The sequence below is a fragment of the Lissotriton vulgaris genome, chromosome 2_1 (genome assembly GCF_964263255.1).
Source record: "Lissotriton vulgaris chromosome 2_1, aLisVul1.2, whole genome shotgun sequence".
Taxonomy (NCBI): domain Eukaryota; kingdom Metazoa; phylum Chordata; class Amphibia; order Caudata; family Salamandridae; genus Lissotriton; species Lissotriton vulgaris.
In genome coordinates, this window is record NC_141687.1 from 853487028 (window position 1) to 853504837 (window position 17810).

General features: G+C 48.1%; 1 protein-coding gene across 1 annotated transcript in view; it reads left to right on the forward strand.

The window, feature by feature from the left end:
- The first annotated feature begins 1655 nt into the window (after positions 1–1655).
- Positions 1656–17810, forward strand: part of RBM44 (RNA binding motif protein 44) — a 1989784-nt gene continuing 1973629 nt past the window's right edge. The window contains exon 1 of the mRNA XM_086956335.1: positions 1656–1768. The gene's annotated coding sequence lies outside the window, so the exon portion shown is untranslated. The remainder of the gene's footprint in view (positions 1769–17810) is intronic.

Sequence of the window (17810 nt, forward strand, 5' to 3'; positions counted from 1 at the left end):
AAATTGTCATGTCCATCCAGACAAGTCTTCATATGTAGGTTGCTTGCCTCCAATCCTCAAGGGAATTGAGACCCAAAGTGATTGTTAGGCTTGCTTTATCTCTTTCTCTGGTTATCACCTTGACCTATTCGATTACTTGCTATTTTATATTTTTACTTCTGTGTTGTTGACTATGATAGTGTTCGACAAGTGGTGCTCCAATTGTGCCACATTTGATCCTGCTCATATGTTGCAGAATTTTACATTTTACTTTCTGGGTCGTTTGTCCAATATAAAGTAAGTTGCATGGGGACCATATTGCATATATCACATCATGTGTATTGCAGTTACTGAAACTTGTCAAAGCCACACCCACATCTTGGTGAGTGAAGTTGCTGGTATTGAAACAAATTTACGCTACCTTTCGTATCTCTAACCAATTCTTATATTAGGAATAGCTTGCATGCTATCAACATGTATGAAGGGGTCATATTTGATACCTCTATAGTCACTAGTCACAATGGACATACACTCTATGTGGACTGGTTTTAAATGTTGTCTATAACACTCGTACTACGAATGCCATTTATAACAACATATTGTCATGCTCGGTCACATGTATATATTTTGTATATAACACAAGCGGCACTACATAGTCACTTTACTCTCCTTCACTTCGCTCTCACACTGCAGGAGCACTTTATCTTTCGAAAAAAATATGCCATTTAGGCTTATAACTTAAGTAAATGAATGCACTTATTGCATAATTGAAATAAATCTGCAGATTTAAAGGTTGCGTGAGATTCCAGTTTTTTTCCCTTCATCTCTTCTTGAGTCGTCTGCAGGTGGGTCTGGATTTATGGAGGGCAGGTGTGAATCAGCTGGCCAGGGCCGGACTGTCTACCGGGCGTTTTTGTGTGCTGCAAAGCTGGGGGGTAATTTCTCTGCTGTGGGGGCTGATTTCGTTGATGGATACCTGCGTGCCCTTTGAAATAAAAAAAAAAGCAAAACAAATTTTGTTCAGCACATGCAGGTCCCAATCAATGAAATGAAATTAGCCCCCAGCTCGACAGCACACCAAAATGCCCGGTAGCCAGTCCGGCCCTGCAGCTGGCTCTCTTGGAGTGTTGCTTTCGTGGTCTCTTCTTGAGGGGGGCCAAAGTTCCATCGGTGGAGGTTGCTTGCTGCAGTGTTGGAGCGAGTTGGCATTGGCACACTGGTTGTGCTGAGGGAGTCGACAAGAAGGTGTACAACAAATACTTTTTCTGTGGAGGAGAGGGTGTGGCACTTACCAACCTCTTTCCAGTGTTTGACTTATGGAGACATACACAAATCGTTTTGTATCCTTATGTGTGAGGGGTTGTTGTACTCACGAGCCCATGGGCTCGTTGATGCTTATTCGAAGGCACATTATAGAAAGTTATAAACCAATTAAAAGCAAACATTTTGGGTAAATGCTTAGATGGCGCTTTCCTTGCGGTTTCTTGTTCCATTAGATCTCAACGGGCTGAAAAACACTGATTCTCTCAAGAACGTAACCGCCGAGTCACCTTTCTAAAATGAAAAGATTACCTAACTAATCCGATCGCAGACGCACAAACCTGTCACGTCGCGCGGTACGCAATGCATTCTGGTCAGCACCGCCCTCGCGTTGCGTCGTCCCAGGCGCGCTAAACGTTTTTCAGGCGGGGGCAGGACTTGTAGCGCGCGATCGTTGTGTCGTCTGACTTTTGGACCTAAATGCACTGCTGCTTGCGTGGTTTTGGATCACTTTAAGTAAAATAGGCAGGTAAGTGCCCCTTCAGTGTTGTGCTGTTTAATATTGCAGAGACAAAATGACCCACGTTCTTGTGATTTCGGGTGAAATGACCGTTAGCCAGAGTCTTACTGATGGTCGCGATCTTTAGACGGAGCCACACCCATGGAATATGTAGTTGGAGGGTGCACATCAATGTTGCGCTTAGCCACTGTTGATGTGGTGTGGGGGAAGTGAACGGCGCGCTGGTAAACACTGTTCAGGAAGCAGCGAAACCTATGCAACGCGTCACTTTGTTTTACAAACTCATAAAGAGTTGTTTATGTACCCGTTGGTGTAGTCGTTCTGTGTTGTGTTAGTTAGCGGTCGAAGTGCGTAAAAAATATACTGGAAATGTGAGCCTGACTAGATTAGAGGTGGTGTTCGATTCGTAGTAAAAAAAAGAACAGAGCACCTTGTTCTGATCTATTTTTGTTGACCTTCGTTCTGCAGGTAATTCCATAAAAATAATGCACACGCCTTATGCAAGCTAATCTAATCTGTGGGAAATGAATTCCTCTGGTATGAAAGTTCGGTTGGTTAACGCGATCACTACATAAGTCTTGGTGTAACTCTTGGGTAATTGATTTGAGTCTTGGCTAGTTCTCTGAGAATCGGCGAAATGTATATTCACAGTGCTGTGGGTCCCAGCCAGCCTGTGGCTTAAAGCTCAGTACACATGTAAACCTATCCAAAGGAGCTCGTTGTCCTCATGATACGTATACGCTGAGAAATTTTTGAAATGCTGTGTTATAACATAAATGTTGTGTGCTGCAAAACTGGGGGCTAATTTCTCTGCTGTGGGGGCTGATTTCGTTGATGGGTACCTGCGTACCCATCAATAGTTTGTATTGTTTTTCTTTATGCATAAGATTATAACCATTACACGTAAACCTCTTTTTGCCTCCTTGTATCCCACACTTTCTTCTAACTCACGACCCTATTCTGCATAGCATATTCGTTATGCGTCCATCTTTTCCTAGATTGGTTGTGTTAATTATTTTTTAATGCAATTTCTGTCCTTGCCTCGACTCAGCTTGAATGTCATTGCCTCGGTCTCTTGTGTACTGTATCCCTTAAACTCCCAGCCCAGGCAATCTACCAAACTATTCTCTGCCCTCAAGTTTTTCCCTTTCCCTTGAGTTGTTTGCCATATCTTCCTTTTAGCCATCAGCCCAATTTTATTGTTCCATTGTTGCACCCCCCCATCCCCAAAACGGATCTTTTTGCAGCCAGCAATATATGGCGTACACTTTTACCTTTTTGAATTGAACGGGATATATTACTTCAGGTGTACTTTTGAGTAACATCATCTCTGGAAATTTTGCTGAAAGAGAACCTTCTCCTTGTTCATTGATTACCCTTTCCAAAAATCGTCACAATTTTGTGTAGGACCACAATATGTGTATAATTGTTACAAGGTCTCTCGATTCCATCAACAAACCAATTCTCCTAGGTAAACATTTTCCCCAGTTGTTTTTGGGTGTAATATGGTATCCAAAGGGTAGGTAGCTCAGAAGCTGATGGTAGCTTGCTAGTACTATAGAATTAGCTACCTGAATTGTAGCTCAACACAGTATGTAATTCAGAGGGTTTATAGAATATTTTTAAAAGTATTGTCACCCAGCCTCAGATTGGCAAGGCGGGCAATCTGGCATCGGCTAATGGGCCTCTGGCTAAGGTCAGTCGGTGGGCTGTTTTTTAGGGCTTGCCTGCGATTACAGCGCGAAAGCGCTGTCTCGCTGCGAGACCTATAGTCACTGGCTCTGCTTCCCAGGAGACAGGAGATGGGCACGAGCACCCTCAGGAATCTGATCGGCTCGGGTCACGCGCAGACAGCATGCCTGAAATACACGTGCGCACATTTGTCTCCACTGCAAGCCTCCTGCTTACTTTCACTTTCCCTCCTTCCTCCGCTGTCGGCTCCACTGCCCGTCACCGCGCACATGAATGCTTCTTTCACACAGAAAATCTCGGCCCCCACACTGAGGACGTCAGGAGAAACGGGTTATCTTAGCTGATCCGAGACAGAGTGAAAAGGGTGGGGAGACTGCTCCCAGCAATTGCCAGAGTCCCGGGAGAGCGCCAAACACCCCCCCCCCCCCTGCTACAATGCTGGACATATGCTCGCAGCAGCACCCAGGCGGCCACATCCGCAGCCCCACAGCCATGTAAATCACAACAGGCAGCATGTGGTTGAGGGGCCGATAAAGAGGTGATCCAAGCGGCCGCATGACCACGCCGCACCGGAGACCGAAGTCCAGAGAAGCGCTCTGCAAACGACGCTGTGCCCATACCTGCCAATGAGTGCATCTTCCCCTAGCGCTGCCAGCGGTCACCAGCTCCCAGCAAAGAACCCGTGCCTCTCACCCGTAAAGTGAGCTCCAGCCCGCAACGCTGCCACCTATGAATGAGCGAAGAGATGCCTGCCTCCGCCTTCTGCCCGGCCGCATGTGAGAGGGCAATAGTGTGAGCATGGTGGTGCTGCACCGCAAAGGGCCTAAAAAAAGACTGCCAGTGAAGCGGCTCTCTGCAAAATATAGGCCGTCCCTGCTCCCTGCATTAAGAAGTATCTGCAGCGCCCTCGCGATCTCGCCCGCAGCAGAAGCAACGAGGAAAAGTAAGAAGAAAACCCGCTACCTTATTCAAAGCGGTCTGAGTGAAGAGTCAAAAGCTACTGGACTCATTCCATGCGATCATCCAACTGGTGTCAACAAAATGCGCCTCCCAGCACTGCACGGCACTCCCGCAGCAACAGCTCTAATCAGAGAGTGGCCTGTAATTTCAGCGAAGAGAGCGGCGGCTAAGAAGGTGACTGCAGCGCCACCTAGTGGTAAATCACAGCACGGTGTCTGAAGCTATCTCACCGGTAACCCTTTTTCTCACCCTTAGTGTGCCTGTAAAGTCGGCTGCAAGGCTCGGAGCCCACAGAAGCAGACTGCCTCTGGGTGTCCCATTAAGAAAGCAAGGAGGATCACATGGTCAACCAAGCAGAACTATGCTGCAACCCCCATGCCAAAGCTCATGCACTCTCATAAACAATGCAGTACAAACAGACTTGACCCAACGTGAGCAGGGCCCCTCCCCCTGGCCAACCTCCCATATCTAAACAGCAGCATTAAAACACAGGAAGCTCCATAAACTCCCTCAGCACTCTACCGCACAGCCACTAGGAGCTGCAAATCCCACAGCGTGAGGAAAACAACAAAGGCACCTCTAAAAGCACCCACAGCGCAAAACGTGAGCATTGCTTGACACCTACTATTAACAACGGCACATTTCCCACCTACTCAACGGTTCGTTTTTTTTTCTTCAAACTCCATCCCACTCCTAAGGGGAGGGGATGTGGCCTACCGGCTAGAGCGTCAACATCGGAGCGGCAGAACCAGGTTCGAGCCTCGGTAGTGGCGCTCAGGGGCAAATCACTTAGTCCCCCCTGCCTAACACAATCGATAAATGTGTGTCCTCATGTAGCGCAACTGGTGCTCATGTAAAGCGCTTTGATCCTTCGGGTCTAGTTCGTGCTATATAAAACTTAAAAAATAAATAAAAGCTAGGGTGAAATAGGAGCTGAAACAATTTATTTTTTATTTTCCCGCAAAGGATGATGGACATTTCCCCGACAACCACAATGCCACTTCTCCCATGCAACTTCCATTAAGTCTGGTGTTTTGTGGAGGCTGCCTTAAAACTGGCTTAACTCTCTCCGCCTGTGGCCTGCCGAGCCCAGCCCAGAGCTGCCGTTTTTACTAGTGCAGCAAGTACTGTGGCACAGGGCTCTTACACGAGGCTACGCTGCTGCCTGTCATTTGTCCTGAGTGGCAGCGAGAAATAAATGGAAGACCAAGCCATGCTCAAATCGCCTGAAGTCCAGCGCTGAGAAGCAGAACATCGGGGCGCAGGGAACCAGACTGTGCATCTTCAGTGAGAACATTAGTGCCCTGACTCGTGCAATGGAGATGGGAGGGGACAAACTATCCTTACAAACTGCGCGGCCCCCTTTCCCCCACAAAGGCAAACACTCAGTCCGGCTCCCGCAGCACATCAGGGGACATAGTGGGGGTCACTGGAGTGTGGGGTCGCCCACTTTTAAAGGTCTCAACTCTGCTCTACCACACTGCTTCCAAGAACAGCATACTCTTGCACAGACTCTCACTGCTCACCAATTAAGTTTGCTAAAAATGTAATGCAACGCATTGTCATACACAGTGCCAATAACTCAAACTTTAATACTGCGAGACCTATTGCATTGTAAATGCTTGTTTGGTCTGCTAAGGCCTCCAGCCCTGCTTCAGTGTGAAAAGGCTGGTATAACAGCCTTAACAAGCAGGACCCCATGCATATGAGGCCAGGGGGCTAATTTCGGAGGCAGAATGACAATGGGCTGCTCAGCCTGTCTGAGCATGAGGTGCGCCTGCCTCCCTCCAGGTGTGCAAACACAACAGGTGATGGACCGAATGTGGATCAATGTCACACACTCAACCCAGTCCAAAGCTCTGGGCCCAAATCCATAGTTTTTTTGCACTCCACACCACCCTGGGTTAGACAATGGCGATATGCAAATCAGCTCTGACCCTGTGCCCCATGGGAACAGTCCAGTCCGAGCTACAAAAGCCATGTCCTTCCCAGAACGGAATCAAGCATCCGAGGACCGGACCGGTTTCGAGGTAACACCTCATCAGCCCGGCTAGCTTGACTCCAGTGGAGTGGAGTGCCTGGGACCCACGTCTGGGCATCCCCAGCGCATTACGGCGAAATATGCAAACACAACAGGTGATGGACCCAATGTGGATCAATGTCACACACTCAACCCAGTCCAAAGATCTGGGCCCAAATCCATCGTTTTTTTGCACTCCACACCACCCTGGGTTAGACAATGGCGATATGCAAATCAGCTCTGACCCTGTGCCCCATGGGTCCAGTCCGAACTACAAAAGCCATGTCCTTCCAAGAACGGAATCAAGCATCCGAGGACCGGACTGGTTTCGAGGTAACACCTCATCAGCCCGGCTAGCTTGACTCCAGTGGTGTGGAGTGCCTGGGACCCACGTCTGTATGACATTGTTCTACATTCTGTCCATCAACTGTGTTTTTTGCAATTTTCACCCCGAGTGTGCTGTGTATACTCAGGCGTGAGTCCCAGGCTCTCCACACCACTGGAGTCAAGCTATCCAGGCTGATTAAGGCTGATAGCCAGAAACCGGTCCTTGGATGCTTGATTCCGGTCTGGGTAAGACATGGCTTGGTAGTTCGGACTGGACTGTTCCCATGAGGCACAGGGTCAGAGCTGATTTGCATATAGCCAGTGTCTAACCCAGGGTGGTGTGGAGTACAAAAAAACGATGGATTTAGGCCCAGATCCTTGTACTGGGGTGAATGTATGACATTGTTCTACATTCTGTCCATCAACTGTGTTTTTGGCAATTTTCCCTCCAGGTGTGGCAGTCTGCAAAGAGCTGCTGATGGGAAGCCATTAGCACTTACTTTCAGGGGGCTGCAGCAGGGGAGAGGACTGGAGCATGGGGATATGGGTGTTGGTGAGGGGCAGCGAGGGAGTTCCTCAGTTTATTTTTGACCTCCTTTACTCCATGCAAGCAGCAGGAAATAAAGCAGTCTCTACTTTTCTCCTTTGTCTACCAGATAACAATTACTGCAGTCAACAGACAGGTTGTGGCCTTAGTTGACTTTGAAACTGGGAAACCTGGTTCAAGTCCCAGCATCAGTTTGACATCATGTGATCCTGGGTAAATCATAATATGACCCTCTGTGATGTTATCTGGTGCTCATGTAAAGCGCTCCAGTGTCTCTGGGCCTAGTTCATGATATATAAAACTGTATGTAAGGAAAGCCATACCATTTTTAGGTCGAGCCTAAACGAAAGCAAAGCGAAGCTTTGCTGTCAAGGGTGACAACTTATATTGTTACTTTTGGGGGGATGTGGACAGCAGAGTGCCACGCACTTTTATTGGCCGAGATTGTACCTCGTGGGCGCGCAAGTCGCCGTGCCCCTCACGTGCCTCATATTCCCATGTGCACACAGCCAGCCCCCACACCCCTGCTCACACACCACACAGGCACACCTAAACACGCTGCCGCCCCCCCCCCCACCCCACACACACATACACGCAGGCAGGCACACACACACGTACAACACACGCAGGCACATACAAGCGCCCCACCCCCCCCCCCCCCTTACATACACACACACGCTCGCACACACACACACTCCCAACCCCGCTCACCGGGCACACGCAGGGCTTCCATCACGGGGGGCGGGCACCATCAATGTGCCCCGACGCCCCCCCTCACCGGCTCCTCTCGTCCTGTCCCTCCGTGTCCAGACTCCGTAGCCCGCTCCTTACTCCGCCCCCCTTCAGGACATTTCCTGCGTGTCAGGCCTCTCCTTTCCACCGGCCGGAAATCCTGTTTGCGTGTCAGGCCTCGTTTTCACCACGCATTTTTTTTGTTTTGTTGCTGGCTTGTCTAGAAAGACGCTACAACCTCGTGCAAAGCGCTGCTGCCAGCTGGGGAGCGCGGAGCTCACGTCATAGTTTTTGTTACATTACATTATTTTAAAGTTCCAAATGTAAGCGCTATAGGGTCTCGAGTGCCGCATTGTCAACGTCTAGGCGCTTTCTATATAAAGTGCAGCATTTCAAACAACCCTGCGGCAGGTAAAATAAGTACATAAAACAAAGGCCTTCGAAGGAGCGGCTTCAGGACACTTTGTGATCGTTGAAAGAAACGGAAATTCTGCTTCAATTCTTCTCGGTTAAAACTCTTTAATTTAATTTGAAAAACAAACTTGATAGACATATCACACTCAGTGAGCCAGAATAAACCAGGTAGCATTTCATTCTGGATTTAGAATAGGTGGGCGGTCTCTTTATGGTAAATGCTTCGTTTTTTGGGGGCGTTTCAGAGTCCTGTCGGGGGGGGGGGCAGACGTGCGCACGCCCCCCCGAACACTAATGTCTGCGCACGTCCTGATCCTCGTAGCGCCGCGCAGATCAGGGCGCTACTCAGGTTCTGTCTGAAGCCGCTCGAGCCAGCAAACTAGATTTTCCCCCTGACATAAGCATAGACATTTAAAACAACCGAGGATTGAACCTGCTCTTAAGGACAGTGAGATCCAGGCAGGAACGGCGATGAAGGGGGCGTTTATTTCCGTGATATGGGGCTGCATAATCTATGCTCATATAGATATGTATATAATAACATGTATATGTGGTTGTAGTGAGGCAGTTTAATATAGCTTGCGCACATTTCTGCTCGTGCCTGCAGTCTGCACCCCTGTTCCTCATTTCACCTTTCCGTGAATGTGTGAATAACACGGAATTAAGGCCTCTGGTGACACGCAGCTGGTGCCGATAGGCTCGCTCCACCCGTGACGGTTCCTGCGAGAGTGTGTGCTTGTCTCATCCTGGTTGTGTCTTCACGGACGCCTGTCTCCTGAGGCAGGCTTCTCAGGGGTACATCTGATTGTCACCTCCGTACTGCGTGTGTGTGTATGAGAGAGGGAGGCAGATTGTGAGAGGGAGTGTGTGTGTAAAAGATAAACAGACAGATTATCTGTGCGTGAGAGAGATCATTTGTGTGTGTGGAAATAATTGCAAGTGTTTGCGTCAGAAAGATTGTGTGCGAGAGTGTGTATGTGAGAAAGTGATACTTATTGTGTGTGTGGTCGAGAGATTATGTGTGAGCGCTGCGTTTGTGTGAGATTTTAAGTGTGTGTGTGCACGATAGAGACAGACAGATTGTGTCGGAGAGAGAGAGACTGTGTGAGAGAAATTGTGTGTGGTTGTAAGATTGTATGTGTGCGTGTGACCCTCTGTGTGTGTAATGTAATTGCAAGTTGTATGGCTATTGACATTGTAAATGACACTGCCATTTATTTATCTGTTTTCAAAACCAACACATAAATAAAAATGTTGTCATTTACAATGCCAATAGCTCTAACTTTGGCAAAGGCGAGACCGTTGCATTGTAAATGCTTGTTTTCTTCTTTTTTGCATTTACACACTAGAATCATTCTCTTTCCCAGAACATACACGGCATGCTAACTGCAAGCTGCTAACTTCAAGCAAAAAATATGCAGCTTTTACCAGTCTCTGAACATTGGAGGGCTTCTCTTTAGGACTGCAAACAATAAAATGAATGCCATAGCTCTGTGCTGTTTCCTATTTCTCAGTGAACATTAATCAAAACCTCCACAGCAAACCTATGGATAAAAACACAATTAAAAGTGAGTTCCTAGTATTTTTGATAATTCTGTGCTTTTTAAAGTATATTTTTTTTATATTGGAATGTTACTTTCCTATTTGGGTACTGGCCATATAAGCTTTAAAATACTTTTATTACCGCAAATGTTTGTCATCATTTAGTTCCATTGTCTTAAGCAGTGTATTGCGAAAGGTGGCGGTCTGGGAATGTGGGCCACTTTTTTTTTTTTGTTTGCCTGGGATGAATTGTGTTCCTAATCAACCCCCCCCCCCCCATCGGTTGCTATGTTTTTGGTCACTGTATGTTAACCTACAGTTTTGAGTTTAATACTTCTAATTCTTTTTTCTGAACGTTTCTCTCATCCTGCTTTTGTTATTAGGATGATATATCCTCAATATAACGTGCTTAGCATCCTAAAATAAGAGGCATTTTTAAAAGGAGATTAGTTTTCTTGTTCCTCCTCTAACTTGGAGATGTTGGCCCTAGTGTTGCACCGGAGTATACCTATAATGTCATATCAACTACGGGTCGTATTAAAGTGCTTTGGGTTCGTGGATAGATAGCCACCTATTAGAACAATATGCACATACTTTGAGGGTACACTGGATAGACTACATCTTTTTAGGCTAGATACTTCTGGTAGAGGTACAGGATATAACACAGGAACTATTTACTTTGTCAGAGCATGGGGCAGTACAATCTATGTAGAAATGACCAGAGAGACTTGGCATTGTGACAAACTGATTCACTCTTAAAAAATCCGATAGTGATCATTAACTTAACACCTTGGCTGCTAGGCGTTTTCCCCCTCCTGTGCTGAAAATTGCCATTTTGCTGGTGTCATGACGAGCTCAGCTCGTCATCAGCACAGCTCAACTGTGCATCATGACGAGCTGAGCTCGTCATGAGCATCGAAAGGGATAAGACTAAATCACCAGTTACTTTAGAGAACAACCACAATGAAATAAATGCAGCCATGCAGTAGGAAGGCTTGAAGGTGGTACTGTATGGCTAATTTATAGCAGAGGCTCGCCTTAAAGAGATGAGGGAATGCACACGAATGAGCTGAGAGGACTTAACACAGAGGATATACAAATTGATGGTAAAACATGATTGATTAAAGGTCAAATCAGAATCCTGGAAATTGCTTGAGCCAATAACATAATAGCAAAATGGTTTAAGATATTTTAGGAAACGGCTAATAAGCTTGCATGTCTTTTAAGCGCTAAACAGGATCACAGTGATGCTAAAGAGGTGAGAAATAATGGGGGGAAATGTGTAAGCCAGAAGAGGAGATAGTGGGATGATTGAGTAATATTTAACACTGTTATGTTATGTTATGGGAATTTGTATAGCGCACGGCTGCCCCAGCCAAGGGGCGTCCCGACGCTGCGAGCTGACCAGAATGCAGAGTGAAGGTGCACAGAAAAAACAGATTATTGAAAAAGATGGGTTTTGATGGCCTTTCTAAAGGCTAAGAGGTCATGCATCCCCCGTATGGTTACAGGCAAGCTGTTCCATAGCTTGGCAGCAAGGAAGCTGAAGGATCGGCCACCAACTCTGGCAAGTCTAGTGCGGGGAATGATCGCTAGATGTTGTCCCTCTGAGCGGAGCGATCTGCTAGGTGTGTACTCAGACAAAAGGGGACTCAGCAATGGGGGAGAGGCGGTTTTAAGGATCTTGAAGGCTAAACATAGAGCCTTGAACTGGATCCTTTTTCCCACCGGGAGCCAATGCAGTTTTCTTAAGGTTCCTGAGACTGAAGAATGGCGAGGGAGGCCGACTAAGGCCCTGGCAGCCGCATTCTGGACTCTCTGCAGTCTGGTGGTTTCAGCCAGATTCGCTCCCAAAAGGAGAGAACTGGCATAGTCCAGTCTAGAAAGGATCGTCGCCTGGACAATGAGCTGGCGGGTGCGGCAGTCAAAAAACTTCAGAATGGGCCTGATGTTGCGTAAAATGCCGAAGCACGTGGCAGCCACTTTCTTGGTATGGATGGTATATTTTAGAGCCGAGTCGACCCAGACACCTACATTTTTAACACAGTCTTTTGGCTTGGGGGGTGGGCCCAGGATGTCAGGCCACCAATTATCTCCCCAGGATGCGGTATTTTTTCCCAGGAGGAGAATCTCGGTTTAACCGGCGTTTAATTGGAGAAAATTCGCTGTCATCCAGTTGGTGATGTCAATGAGTGTCTGTTTAAAGTGATGGGCTTCCAGACCACTGTTGTTATTCAAAGCCACCACCAACTGGGTATCATCTGCATATGATACCAAAGCCATTCCATTCCTTCTAGCCACCTCCGCCAACGGGCGGACATAGACATTGAACAGGGTAGGGCTAAGGGACGAGCCCTGCGGCACTCCCTGTCCAATGCTATGCTCCTTCGAGATGTAAGGGGGGGTGGAGACTCTGAAGGACCTGTTAGACAGGAAGTCTCTGAACCACCCCAAGGCTGCCCCTGTGACTCCAATTTCCTCCAATCTCGTCAAGAGGACCTCATGTGACACCGTATCGAAGGCAGCACTGAGGTCCAATAGGACCAGTGCTGCAGTTCCGCCGGCGCCAAGAATGGAACGGAGGTCTTCAGAAACACTGAGCAAGGCTGTCTCGGTGCTGTGACCAGCTCTAAACCCGTGTTGGGAGTCATCCAGGATGTTATTGGTGAGGAGGAAGTTGGACAAGATGTTATTGACGTGTGCCTTGGCCACTTTAGCAGGCCAAGGGAGCAGGGAGATCGGCCTAAAGTTCTCCGGGAGTGAGGGATCTAAAGTGGGTTTTTTTAGAATAGGGGACACCCACGCCTGCTTCCATTTGGAAGGAACACTGGCAGTGGAGAGTGACCGATTGATGTCACGGACGTGATCTGTGATGAGTACATGAGCTTCACAGAAAAGGTCAGGCTTTAAAGGGTCTGCCGGAGATCCGGATTTAATCTTTCTACAGATTTTAGAGAAATTCTCACGGTATGATGAGTAATCTAATGACCCCCAGCAACCAAAAGAATAATTGTAGAAAACAATGAATGAAGTAGGAAATCTGGAAGGCTAAGAGGAGCTTGCAGTTGTTGAAAGCAGACTTGCTTGATGGTTTTTTTTTTGTTTTAAAAAAAAAAAAATTGAAACCTTTATTGTGCAGAGTCAGCAAACAAATACGGGCCCACAACCATACGGCCGGCCTCGAAACAATTTTAAGCACTGTTGCAAGCTATACGGCTACTCAGTAGCACATCAATACCAATTGACAATCAATCAGAGTTACACTGGATCTAATCGTACTACCGAGAAACAGGAGGAATGAAGGTTAATTTGTAAAAAATTTTAAGGCATTTTTTAAAATATAGAAACGAAGAAGGATCAGAGTCCAGTCAATCCACCTACGACATGAGTGGGCAACGTTCATCAGGTGAAACCCAATAGACAAAGGAAAAATTATAATCGGAGTAGCGGCATAACAAAATACACATCAGGATAATTAATCGCACATTGTTTCATGCCGGTCACTACCCACCTCATATCGAACCAACCTACGGACCCAAAGACAGAAATAAGAAGAGAAAAGAAGTTGGAAAGAAGAAAAAATAAGGCCCATAGAAACTAAAACGGACAAAATAAGTGGGAGCTGGTCAGTCGCGCCCGCCCCAGTGTGAGCCAGACATCGTCAAGCTTCTTACCCAGCTCCCGGGAACCTGCTCGCCATGCAGTCCGTAAATCAGCAAGAGCAGCCAGAACGGCTCCGCGGTTTGGCGCAGGCTGCAAACCCAACAGCTCCTCCCCACGAGAGGACACGCGCAGAGCAGCAGACAGCATGAAACTAGGCAGGGTGTCACAGTCGTGAGGCAAGATAGTACCCACCTCCCCAGTCGGGGAGCCAGCGGCCATTTCCACCTCATTAGGGGAATCACAAGAAGATGGGGCCAAAATCGGCACTGGAAGGCTGCAGCCCGAGCTACTGATATAGGCATGACACACTACTAAAGAGCGACCCTCGGCGAAAGCCATTCCTTCTTCGGCTCAAGGCGGAGGGCAGATTCGGATGTGATCCACAAACACCGTGCAAGCCTCAAAATGGGGTCGGCACAGCCCAACTCCAGCGTTCCACAAAGGGGAGGTAGTCTCAGTGGGCACCCATCTCGCCAATGTGTGCAGTCCGCTCGTGGCGAGAAGCCGTGTTGCAGCGAAAGGATCTCGTCTGTTACCCCTTGCGCCAGGCAGTGCGCCTCAGAGTGTCAGCTCCGCCACGGCTCGACTGACCGATGCCGCTCCAGCAGCATCCAGCGGTGTAGGACAGCACGGGTCCCGGAGCCAAGGCTATGATGGCCGCCAGACAAATCCGACAATATCTCCGGCTATCAGGCAGGCAGAGACCTCGCAGGGACGCGAGCAGTGGCAGCGCGCTTTCACCGTCGTCCCGTCGCAGCACAATCACAGGATGGAGGTCAGGATGTAGGTGCGGGAATCGAAGGCTTGCGGAGCCGGGAGCCTACGCGACTGTTCCGATCGCCATCTTGGCTCCTCCCCCCTATTGCTTGATGGTTTTAAGATATTTTGTAAGACATTCACAAGTTGTCTGAGACTCTAGAAAGGAAGTTGACACCGACAATGTGCATCCACAATATTCTTAATTTTCATTACTTAACCCCAATGTATAATGCTTAATAAATTGGCCGCACTCCTTCCAAATGGGATCCTAAAAGAAACCATACACCCTGAGGCTGGTTTTGTTATGGGGAGATAACTTAGTGATGATAAGAAAAACAAGCATTGGCATAGCCAATAGGTCTTTCTTTTGGGACCTTTTTAAAAGCGTTTAGCCATGCAACAGTTGATATTCTTGCTCCAAGGATATTGTGCTGCATAACGGCGAGCTGTGAACCTGATCAGTGTTAGGACAGTGCGTGGGGCAGTGGGGTAAGCACGGTCAGCTTTGAACCTGATAAGTGTTAGGACAGAGCGGGGGGCAAGCATGGCTAGCTTTGAACCTGATAAGTGTTAGGACAGAGCTTGGGCAGGGAGGGTAAGCACGGTGAGCTCTGAACCTGAGATTCAGTTTTGGGACCGAACGGGGGCAGGGGGTTAAGCACGGCGAGCTTTGAACCGTATGATCAGTTTTAGGACCGAGCGGGTGGCAGGGTGGTAAGCACGGCAAGCTTTGAACCTGATGATGAGTGTTAGGACAGAGCGGGGGCAGAGGGGGTTAGCAAGTCGAGCTTTGAACCTGATGATAAGTGTTAGGACAGAGCAGGATCAGGAGGGTAAGCACGGCGGGCTTTGAACCTGATGATCAGTGTTAGGACAGAGCAGGAGGCAGGGGGGTAAGCGCGGCGAGCTTTGAACCTGATAATAAGTGTTTGGACAGAGCGGGGGCAGAGGGGGTTAGCAAGGCGAGCTTTGAACCTGATAAGTGTTAGGACAGAGCAGGGGGGGGCAGAGGGGGTAAGCACTACGTATTAAGGGTAAAGTCGCCGCTTCTATGATCTACCAAAAGCTGCTGGTTGAGAAGCTTGCAATGGACCCAGCCTCACTTCCCCTCCCCTCTGAAAAAAGGGGGGGGGGGTAAAGGAGAGAAGAGCTGCAGAGCGAAGCTGCTGGCTGACTCTGACCTTGAAGCCTAGAGGTGGGGGCCATAGGAGCGAGCAGCCCAGTGTTGAAGGGGAGACAGGGTCACTTGTTTTCAAGAAATGAAATGCACTGTTCATGCCCTATTGACAAACTTCCATGGCATGAATAGTGGTGAGGCCTGCAAACAGGAGCAGTTTCCCTCCTCTCTGTCCAAAGTGAGGGGTTGAGAGGAAGGTCCGCGCAGGGTTCTTTTCAACTTTGGAGATAAGGAGAATGGAATGCGGAGGGAGGAGAGAACAGCCAAGGCCTGTGACCCATGAGGCGAGATGAAAGCCATATGGTGCCTCTGCTCGTAAGCACGTGCCTGCGCACATGCATGCAAGCTCTAGGCCACAGTGGTAGCATTTTCTGAAGCCTTTACTAAAAGTCTCGACAGAGCACAGCGCATGCGCTGCTCTAGGCTAGACTTAAAAAGTAGATCACCTTATAGATCTAGGGAGCACAGCTACCAGGAAATTGGTCTTAGCCTCCCAGGATGCTGAAAAAGCATTCGAAGGGTAGGCTAGAATTGTATGCTTGATGTCGTGCAAACAATGGGCATGGGGGAAGTGGATGTGTAAACCCATGGCGAGAGTGAAAAGGAATAGTGTGAGCTAGATGGATTTAAGAAAGATGGGATGAGACCTCAGCTAGAAACTGGAAATTGATCCAGCAATGTAACTGCAGACATGAATGAACATTTTCCTACCGAACGTGACCGTTTCAGTTCCATGAAGGTCCAGGAAGTTAGGATTATATATACTTCTTTTGCATTTATGAACTAGCCACAGCCATTAAAATAGTACTTAAACTGTGGTTACCATCAGCCCTTAAAAGAAAATCTGTTATTTCAAACAACCAGATATCAAGTTTATTTAATTTAAAGCCATTTGTTAAGCGCCCGGTTACTCAGAAACCGAGTGTACCTGCGCTGAATACTGAAAAGATGCCAGAGAAGGTAGCACTGGTACGCCAATTCATACATGAAGATGGGGATTAAGTACGTGGAAAAAAATGTTTTTAAGTTTTCCCCGAAACCTGATTTCAGAGGGTTCCATGCGGATCTCAAGTGGGAGCTCGTTCCAGCATTTAGCAGCCGGATATATGAACGAACGGGCCCATCCTGGCTCAGGAGATTTTAGGAATTTTAAACAACATAGCTCCAGAAGATCTCAGATTTCTGGTGGGGGCGATGTGTTATGAGAAGGCCTTTTAGATATTCTGGCCCGTGCCATAGGTGATACGATGGGCAAAGCATAAGGACTTAAATTTAATTCGTTCCTCAATGGGGAGCCAGTGAAGTTTGGACAAGGCAGATTTCCCTGAGGCTCTACGAGGAAGCTTGAGCACCAGACGTGCGGCGGCATTCTGAACACGCTGAAGTTGGTAAAGTCCTTTTTTGCTCAAACCTAGTAGCAGGGCATTCCCATAGTCCAAATGGGGAGTCACTAGGGCATGGACAATGGTCTTTCTAGAGTCCATGGGGAGGATATCTAATACCTTCCGGAGAACCTTCAAAACGCTGAAGCACCTCGCTGTGACTTTGCTGACATGAGGCATGTAAGAAAGATTAGAGTCAAGAGTTATGCCCAAGTTCCGCACCACGACTGCAGGACAGGGCAGGCTGCCTAATTCCGCAGGCCACCACATATGGGACCATGCGGAAGAGTATTTTCCTACCACCAACAGCTCGGTTTTGTCGCCATTAAGGCGGAGACAGTTATTATTCATCCAAACAGCCACAGAAGAGAGGCAGTTGGAGAAATTGGTGGCGTCCTCTCTGCGGTCGGGTGTGAGCTTGAACATCAACTGGGTGTCATCAGAGTAACTGACAATGCCCACCCCATAAGCCTCCACCATGCGAGCCAGGGGTTCCATATAGATATTAAATAAAGTCGGGCTCAAACTTGAGCCCTGAGGAACCCCATGGCTCGCCTTCCTGAGGGAAGACTTAAAGGGGGGTGGGGCAGTGCAACTGGAAGTTCCTGTTAACCAAGAAGGACTCCATCCACGCAAGGGCGTGCCCCTTTACTCCCATGTCAGATAGCCGAGACAGCAGCGTTGAGTGCAGCACGGTGTCGAAGGCTGCACTGAGATCTAAAAGTACCAACGCTGCTGTCTCTCTGTCGTCCACTATGTGCCTCAGACTTTCAGTGGAAAAAAGTAGGGCAGACTCCGTAGAGTGCCCTGCTCTGAACCCAGATTGTGTGGGGTGC